At 54.2% G+C, this 9,444-nt stretch overlaps 1 protein-coding gene across 1 annotated transcript in view; it reads right to left on the bottom strand.

Moving 5' to 3' along the window:
• The window catches only part of L226DRAFT_538730 (ribonuclease H-like protein), a 21,711-nt gene that overhangs the window by 9,894 nt on the left and 2,373 nt on the right, over positions 1–9,444 (bottom strand). The window lies entirely within an intron of this gene.

Below are 9,444 nucleotides of genomic sequence, written 5' to 3'. Positions count from 1 at the left end.
TGTGTCCAACGAATACCCACCCACTCTTGTCTCAGAGGCCAGCTCCCAGTTCCGGGACAGAAACGGACGTTCACCGTCGCAACACGCAGGTATGTGCATTTGCAGAAGAGAGAGGTCGTTTAGTCACAGACCACCAGAGATGCTGTTTGCTCATGTACACCTTGACGAGTTCGGAGTCATCACACGGAATCAAATACTGCTATTACTTCACCTTGACGACCCCTTGCACATTAATCCTGGTGATCCTTCGATTCTGGAAACCGCACTCCTCCCTTCACCTAGTACCCTCTCCAGATAGCGACTGTACAAGGCGTCGTGTGGCGTCTCCTCGATGTCGTGCACACAACCCTTTGCTTAGGTTCTCGGCCTGGTATGCGGATACCCCATGACCTTGAGAGAGGGAGAGACAAGCGAAAGGTGAGTGGTCGTACGCGCATATTTGGATTGACATGGTATCGGTATTGGTCGTGTGCGAGCAACTTGAGGACTCGGTGCCTGAGCGTAAAGTATGTGAAGGTCGTACCGGCGCAGCCATCCCGGTGAGTTACTACGTGCGATCGCGATCGTATGAGCCCAGCTGATTGCTCTTCTGATACTATACTGCAGCGCTTTATGGACATTGGGTCAATCCGCGAATCATAAATACTAGATTCTGTCTCCCTTCATGGTGAGTCTTCAAGTCCTGACCCATTATCTATTTCCTAGCTCACTCCGCTTTCGAGGAGATGCCTGTGGTCGGCTGCGCACAGAGGTACCGTTGAAACCGAGTCGCAACGTATTATGTCTACTGTCACAACGAAACTCTCCAGTCTGCAATGCGTGAAGGAAGCGACGGTCAACGCTTAGGCTCTGTCCCTTGTGCTTTTGCGTACAACAGTGACGACACGTGGGTGGGGAAGCTACTCATATACGCGGACTCGGAAACTGTCAACAGGATGCCACTCATGCGCTTCGCGATTCAACAGGAGCCTACGTCGAGCCCGTCAGTGAAATCGACAGCATGCATGCAAGGAGATAGCTACGTTCAGTTCGTGCTGGATCATGGCATCGAGAACTGACACACGGAATCGTACATGCTCCTTACGCACTCGGGACAGTCCAGCGCCGATGTCATGACCGGCTCACGCAGCGCGGAAGAGCACGCAATCGAAGCCTCGGGCTGGGCCTCGAGCTGCCTGCTGAGTGCATCGAGATACTCGAGCCATGAGTTCCGGATAGTGTTGCCGTGAAGTCTAAGTACCGTGAAGCAAAGTGTGCCGTGAAGTGACCAAAAATTTAGCCGATGGCTTCACGGTGGCTTCACGGTGTCTCAAGGCCGCCTTGAGGTGCCTTGAAGTGCGACTACCCAAACTCGGCTGCGAGAGCGCCAGAGTTAAACAGATCATGTGATTGACGCGACACGGTATCTGATGCACCTCCGCGCCCTCTCTTGACCGTATTCCGCTCCTTCTGCCTGTTGCTCTCCTGCTCGGCACCCTGTTTTATTGTCTCTATAATCCTCACTAGCATAATATTGTACAGTAGTTAATCTCCAGAAAACTACATGAACCTCAGACCGAAGCGTTAATTGTCTCCTGGCGGCCGCAATTCTGCATTTGGAGAGCTGTCGTGATTACGGGTGAGTTATAAGGAATTCATTGGGCTGCTGGTGTGTGTTTAATGCTCAATTTCTTAAGCATTATATTCTTGCAGGGGCTGTGGAGCTCCCGACACGCAGCTCTTCCGGGTTCCCGCACACAGTGAGTATGTACAGATTGGTGAACATTACTCGTCAGCTTATTGACAACGTCTCTCTGACTCTAGGACCAATCTCGCAATCTTCCCAAATGAACTGATTCCATTTATCCTTTAATTCTTTAACACACCCTTCAAAACCAAGCCGCACCTTCTGGCCACGCTACTAGATGCTATAGGAGCAGTCCAGTGAATGTGAATGCTGCACTATAATATTCAAGATACGACAAGCCTTAGTGTAGAAATTGTATATCATACTCTGTATCCTACTAGTCCTACTGCATACCATCCACTCCCGTGTCATGCATTCATGCCCTCGGGCTGGTGCGACCTGCCTGCCACTATCGGGCTCCGGACCGGTACTCCGGACGAACTTCACGGTGCCACGAGGCACTTCGAGGCCACCTTGTGGCGCCGTGAAGTGCCTCAAGGTGCAAACTCCGACGCCGTGAAGGCGCCTTGACTTCACTTCGCGACAACACTAGTTCCGGATGCGGACGTAAATGGTGGGCGAGTTCTTCTGGGATTCGCTCACCAGTATTGTCCGCGCTCTGAGCACGCATGGTCCGTTGCATCTCATCGATAGGTGCTGCCGCCAGGCCGGCGCGCTGGCGATCCAGCTAGGGAGTGTGCCGTCATTTGAGACATGCGTTAGAACCTTTGCTGCGGCTCCACAGCGCTCGCGATACTGGAGCAGGGAGCCGTACGTGGCAGCACTGATCCAGGAGAGCGGCTCGAAGTTGTTTCCGCAGTGTGAGAAGGGGTGGCGGAGCGTGCGGTCCAATAGGATCCCGTTCTCTGCGAATCTCGAGGCTAGATTATTGCGTCGCCGCGACGATCACCGACAGGTTTGCTTATCTCCAGCGTACCTCCTGGCCGCCAGAGCGCTGGATGTATGAGTTGCTTTACGCTCAACCTCCTCCGACGCTTGACTCCCTCAGGTTATCAGGAGCGTCTTTGCTTTACGTACGCGAGCTGGACTGCATTATGCCGAGGAACTTGCGTCGTTGATCGCTGGTGATCTGCGATGTGCGAGGTCAGGGAGAGAGAGCACTGGTCGGCGCTGAGAGAAGTGCTGCAGGTACCTCGTGCCTCTCGTGTGGGTGCTGCAGCACTATGAGACACCTGATGCCTTCTGCGGTTCGCGTCTTCAGGATGGCGCGTTTGCAGTGAGCTCTTCCGTGAACGCGCCGATCCACAATGCATGCCTTGCGGTCCGCGGCAGTGTCAGAGTCGTTTACAACGTGGTAAGTAGTCTACGAAGACCTCCATTAGTAGCATCGCGCTGAATTATCTCCTCAGATGGGACGCAGATACCGCCCACAATTCACAGCACTGACTGTGTTTCCTAGGATCGTGTGTACGTCATATGGAAAGTAGCTCAAAGTTCGGCAGCGCCTTCACACACGTGGTGGTTGGCTGAGCCCGCTGCTCACCGCTCTTGCTAACACGAGAGGTAAGTGTATCCCAGTTCCACGTCTTGCGTCCGTAGGAAGTTCGAACTCAGTCATGTGTGCGCAGCCCCCCCTCTCGGAGCCAGTGCAGCGTTCCTGAGCGTTGAGTACATAACACGCCCTCGGCTGAGTGCTGTACTCACTTCCCGCGTGAGTCGTTACCCAGCGATGCCGTTCTATGGAGCGAGTCCCTCTGTGGTGCGCGCTGCAGCTCCGTTCGACGGTAAGGACACCAACCTTGTCCTGCGATCAAGCGACAACGTCGACTTTCGCGTCCACAAGCACATCATCTCCCTCGCTTCACCAGTCCTCGACGCGTTCGTCTCTCCCGCATCCCAGCCGCCGCCGCCGTCCGCTACCCGTCGCCACCGCAAGCGGCCTGTCGTCGAGCTCTCCGAGCCGAGCGAGGTACTCGATCTATTCCTCCGCTTTATCTATCCTGTTCCCGAGCCCTCTATCACCCTCGACGACATCGCCATCCTCCTCGAACTGGCACGGCGGTATGCGGCGCCCTGCGTGGCGTCCCGCATGCGTCTGCACCTTCTGCGACCCGAACAGCTCGAGAGCGACCCCCTTCGCGTGTACGCACTCGCCAGCCTCGCAGACATGGAAGACGTCGCACGCATCGCGGCTCGCCACACCCTCCCCCACCCTCCGCCATCGCCAGCCCAGCTGTCGGAGATGCGCATGCTCCCCGGAAAAGCGCTCGTCAGGCTGCTTAACTATCGCAAGAATTGCGTCCAGGCGGCTGCGAACGTCGCTCATATCGCGGACCGAGATGGGTCCGTGCCGTGGTGGATCCAGCTGCAGTGGCGGCGGTTCTGTTTCCTCTCCGAGTGCGGGTATGAGTGCTCGAAGCTTCGCCGTCGGAGGCTGAAGTGGCACAAGACAGTCTCGGGGTGCGTGGACGTGCCAGAGTGGTGGGTTGAATATATGGGTGCGGTCGGGAAGGCGTTGATGGAGCGGTTGGATCCTGGGGTAGTGCGTGAGCAGAGGTTGGTGAGGCCGGCGGTGGGGAAGGCGATGCGGTGCGAGAAGTGTGCGGGGAAGGTCATTTGGGACATGGAGGACTTTGGGAGGATTTTGGCGGAGGCGGTCGAGGAGGCGATCTCTTCGGTGAGTGCGTTCTCGTCGTCGCGTGAGCCTTAGATGCTGATGTGCGCATAGGTTGAGCTTGGTGTCATTGGAACGAGAGAGTATGAGGACAATTCACGGGCATTGGCCCCGTGTACCAAAACGAACTACTTGCTCCCATCCGACGTAAGTGCCCTTATGTGCTATGGCTATCCTGTACTGAATGTGCGTTATCCGGTATGCAGCGGGTCGTATGGCCGCTGTTCGACTACTTCTTCAACGTGTACGCCAAGCGACTTGAGCAGTCAGATGAGGCCGAGGAAGGTGAGCGCCGTCATGTCCGAGCCTATGTGCCTGAAAAATGACGTCACGTTGTAGACTGCGAAGGAGATCGATATGATCTCGTTTCTCTCGCTCCTTCGAGCGACTATTAGGGACTGTGATATGGACACTAGGATTGTCGTTCTTGACTCGCTTTCGTGATGCTGTATGATACCCGTGATACCCAGCTCTTCGTTGCTATCTTTGAATTGTCGTTCTCTTTCGCGTATTCTTCTGGGCCCCAGAGTTGCACCACTAGTAGGTTTCGGTATGGGGCCACGTGCATTCACTGGCGACGACGCTGACTATACTCTGTGCTCTTTAGTTCTACTCGTTGAGGCTCGCCGGTGTTTTTCCAGTTATAGCCATGAACAGATCGCCTCAGGTCAACAGAGATCGAGGGTATGTCCCTGATGAGGTACGTTATCCAGCTCTCCGCTATACCCACGTCAAAGTGTTGCTCCTCCATGACATATGTCCCATCGCTTTGACCTCGGACGACGTCGCCATGCAAAGCGCAAGCGCATTGAACCACGCCACCCGTGACCCATGTGGCAGAAGTCAAAGCGTCCCCCTGCGGGCTCGGAGGTGCTTTGCCATTCAGCTCCGTCAGGGTATAAATCGCACCCGCCAGGAGCTCTTCGCGGTGCACCATCCTTCCACGTCCACACTCTACTGCTCTGACATGTCCTGTGCCACTCCACCCTGCTCTGCAAACTGCCTCCAACTGGACTTCGGTGACGAGTCAAGACCCAACAACGACGGCGACTGCCAATCGTCCACCGACTTGCACCTTTGCAGCAACTCGTACGCGCATTGCGCACACCAAGATGGCCATGACTATAGTGGGGCTTCTTCCCTTTCCTCCGAGTTCTTCCATCGCGATACCACAGAGCGCATCCCGGATGGTTCTCCTCATCACAGTCTTGGTTTGGTTCTCCCGAACGGCAGAGAGTCGGTTCCCGAGCCACAGGAAACCGTCAAAGCGGCTCAACCACCATCGCCGCCTCGCTGCGATCTGAGGTGCGCTGCCTTCCCGCAGTCAATCCCTCCTGTGGTGGTGCCCATCCCGCTCGGCCCTGGCGTGGATATGGCGTACGTTCTTCACGTCAAGTCTCAGGATGCTCGGGGGGTCAGTATCGCGGATCTTTCCACCCAGTCGGATGATGGGGAGCTGCGAGTCGAGCCCCAGTTAATTAGGTCGCTCGTGAATTGGGCGGACATGTGCATCTGTTCACAACTCCCGGGTCCGACTGTGCGCATTGCTGACATGGGGAGAGAGGTGCGTCCTTCGTTCGCTTACGAATTTGTGCTGAATGCTGACTTGCAATCCAGTGGCCAAATGCGGGGCTGTACCTTCCTGGTTTCCCAGTACGCAAGACTGCCGCCCATTGTTATGTCTACATGGATTTGATGGAGTACGTCTTGGCGCACTTCCTCTCATGGTGGACTTGCGAGGTAAGTCATTCAAGGTTCTCTCGCGCAGTTTGCGGAGGCTCATTGTGGTAGGCCCAGGATAACAACAGGTCGGATGAGCCTGCGTCAGAACTTCCCCTTGCCCCGGGGACTATTCGACTTGATCAAGTATTTGTAGTTGCTCTGCGCCGCCGGCACATTGCACTGGATGTGTACGAATGGCTTCCGGAGCTTGAACTGAGGCTGTAAACCCTATTCTATTGTACATGTCTCCCTAGACAATGTGATAGTATCGTCAACATTTGACTGAGACTTCCACGAAGTTGGTCCATGTCACTGATGATTCAAGTCGAGTCGAGACGAGAGATGAAGAGGTTGCATAACCCAGATAGGCAGAGGGTAAATCGGACAGAGGAATTATGGAAGACATAGATCAATACGTCAAGCACTCCCCTCCTCAGGCTCCTCCTCCTCTTCATCGTCGTCGTCCTTTTCTTCCCGAACTCGAACACTGGCATTATCCCATTTATCTCTCTGCTCAACCCACGTGCCAAACTCCAAGCAAGCTTGTACAGCGTACTCTAGAGCCACATCTGGGTCTGTGATGCCATCGTCGGTGAAGAAGTCTGCGACCAACTTCTCAGGCTCAGTTGCGTACTCGATCGGAATGTCTTGGCCCATGAACTGAAAGGTACCTGTGGCACCGAAGATTATGAGTAAGTCAGCAGCCATAACATATCCATCGCATTTCGACGTTACTCACTAGGGATGTAAAGCTCTAGCTTCTTAAGCGCATCCCATAACTCGGGGCACCCGATTGCTTCAACCTCGGGGAGAGGTGTGTACAGTGCGATCTTCCCATCAAACTTATCGCAGGTGTGTGACTGATGGGCATATCCAAAGCCGACGATCGTTGGCCAGTACTCTCCACGCCCATTGCTCTTCACTACGATGTTCTGTTCGGTGAAGCCGCCTAGCTCGACCCCTGCGTCTTGGTGTAACACAAGTAGGTGGTCAATTATCTGAGATCTGTAACAACCGCACTTTAGAGCGATGACTAGACACCTCAAGTGTATCATGGTGCGCACCTAAATGTCAGGGGCTGATGTGCCATTGACACCTCTAACTGCTCGCCACAGTCAGCAAGCATCAACACGGCTATCTTGCCATCATAGATTTCCCCGACGAAGAGGCCATAACACTTTGGTACCCGAGTGCCAACCGGTGGACTTGAACCCAGCTTCTTGTATATAGCCGCCTCATCGCTGAGGCGGTTGAAGTGTCGACGGCCAATGGCGAGCTTGCAGACCACCTCGTAGCATTGATCCGGTTCAGCTTCAGAGCGCATCGTAGCACGGTAGACTCGACAAAGGCCGGCATCATGGCACGACAACACTTCCTTGATTTCTGTGATGGTCATCGAATACGAAACTTCCTTGGAGGGACACCGCAACTTGATGTACTGGTGCTCCAATTCGGACCAGTTCGGACCCACAGATGGCAGCGGGACATGTGGTGGTGTGGGTAGTGCAGGGAATGCGAGCTCGAGGGAGTGGTCAACAGAAAGCGTCTGAAGCTCAGCCATGATAAGTCAGGAAAACTCGGGCAGATGAGGGAATTCTGAGAGCATACACGCTGATCTGACTCGTTGCTTATGACACGCAGGCGAACCTAGGCGACCAGACGCTCAGATCAGACTGGGTGCCTCGTCAACTCTCCGGGTACCTGAGGCGTGTTCAACTCAAATGCTTTAGTATGTAGCGCATGTGAGACATATCAGATAGCTACCCAGAGCATCCTGTACTCCGGAGGCTCATGAGATGTCAAGGACAGGGCCCAGGCGAGTATAGACGAGAATTGGGCATTAATTTTGTGTGTTCAACGGCCTCTCTCGCCTGGGACCTGCATGGCAGCTCCACCGATATGGTCACTGGTAAGTATCAAATTCATTCAAAAGCAGAACGAAACATGCACGAGGATGAGGATTGGGGGGTGATGTTCATCGAAACATCATGCAATATTACGTTGAAGCGAAGGCTTCGACTTACCGACTTACAACAGACTTGAACCAGGTTCTAATCGGAAGATGCCGGGATGTTCTCACGGTTATACGAGCTAATACTACAGTACATGTAACAGGCCCCAACTTGAACCGAGAACACACCGTCTCCTCCATAGGCCGCTCCTTTGCTCTCCAGGATATGCCCGAGCTTCAACTCCAGTGGCCAGTCAATGCGTCGACCCAACTTGATTACTCGGAATCTGTCTCGCCCATTCATCCTGTCTCCGACGAAGGGTGGGATGTGCTTGACGTCTTCGCCCACCACCCTGTCATCAAGCATACCATAATCGCCACCCCGACAGAGCTCATTTACGACAATGCAGAAGATGGAAACACTCAGGTGTTTCGCGCCGAACTACGTCAAGTCATCGACGGTTGTCTCACCCGTGATAGCCACGCGGCTGTTTGCAAGGTGGTGTATAGTATGCGCCGTGTCGACGCTCTCAAGAAGGAAGCGCAATTCTACAACAACCAGTTGGCCAATCTACAAGGTGACTGTGTTCCCGTCATGTACGGCTGCTTTGTTGGGGCGACCAGAGAAGGTGTTACGGGTGTTCTCCTCATGAGTGACTGTGGTATCCCGCTTCCTGGCAACCTTGCACGTCATACCCCTGAAATCAGGTATGCACGTAACCTCGCGTTCCGTCATTCTTTCCAATTCACGTTCCTCCAGATTCCAGGCCGTTAACGCCCTGTTGAAGGTTCATCACGCCGGGCTTGAGCACTGGGACTTCACCGAACGGAACCTAGTTGTGTCGAAGAGGTCGGATGGAGGGTTGGTTGTCCGACTCATCGATTTTGGGAATGCGCAGGAGCATCTCGGCTGTCCTATAAAGAACGAGACACTCGAGATGTACGCTCCAAGGCCACAATCGTGGTGCGACTTCAGTTGTCAGGAACTGTGGTGCGCTTGCGAAGAAGCGGATATCTGGATCAAAAGTAGGTGAAGTCAGGCTCATATTCTGTGACAGGACCTGTGCTAATATGGGCTTCCACAGCGTACATCTCCTGGTTCACCCATCGTATTCCTATTGATTCAATCACCAAGGTAGAGGATCTTGTCAACCTGAGGAAACATCCCGAGGGTTATGACGAGGAGTCGATCACGCGACGTGCCGCAATCGCCATCTACGAGCTGCAGCATACAGTGGACCTCCGAATGGCCTGGGACGAGGATTCCTTGACGATCGAGCTTTGATGTCGCTTCGCCGACACCCTGTAGTAGTCCTGCAATATATCGCGTTCGCGTCGCTAGCTTTTGCACACATGCGGACGCACAGAGACGCGGTGTGTTGGAACGAGTGTAGCCAGACAACTATCATTGCCACGTAGCTCACCGTTGGAGCCCTCGACGAAGCCTGATATTTAAGACAGTGGTACCTG

Source organism: Lentinus tigrinus, assembly GCF_003813185.1.
Source record: "Lentinus tigrinus ALCF2SS1-7 unplaced genomic scaffold L226scaffold_35, whole genome shotgun sequence".
Lineage (NCBI taxonomy): Eukaryota > Fungi > Basidiomycota > Agaricomycetes > Polyporales > Polyporaceae > Lentinus > Lentinus tigrinus.
The sequence above is the reverse complement of the archived record's forward strand: the minus strand, read 5'-3'. Positions and strand labels throughout refer to the sequence as shown.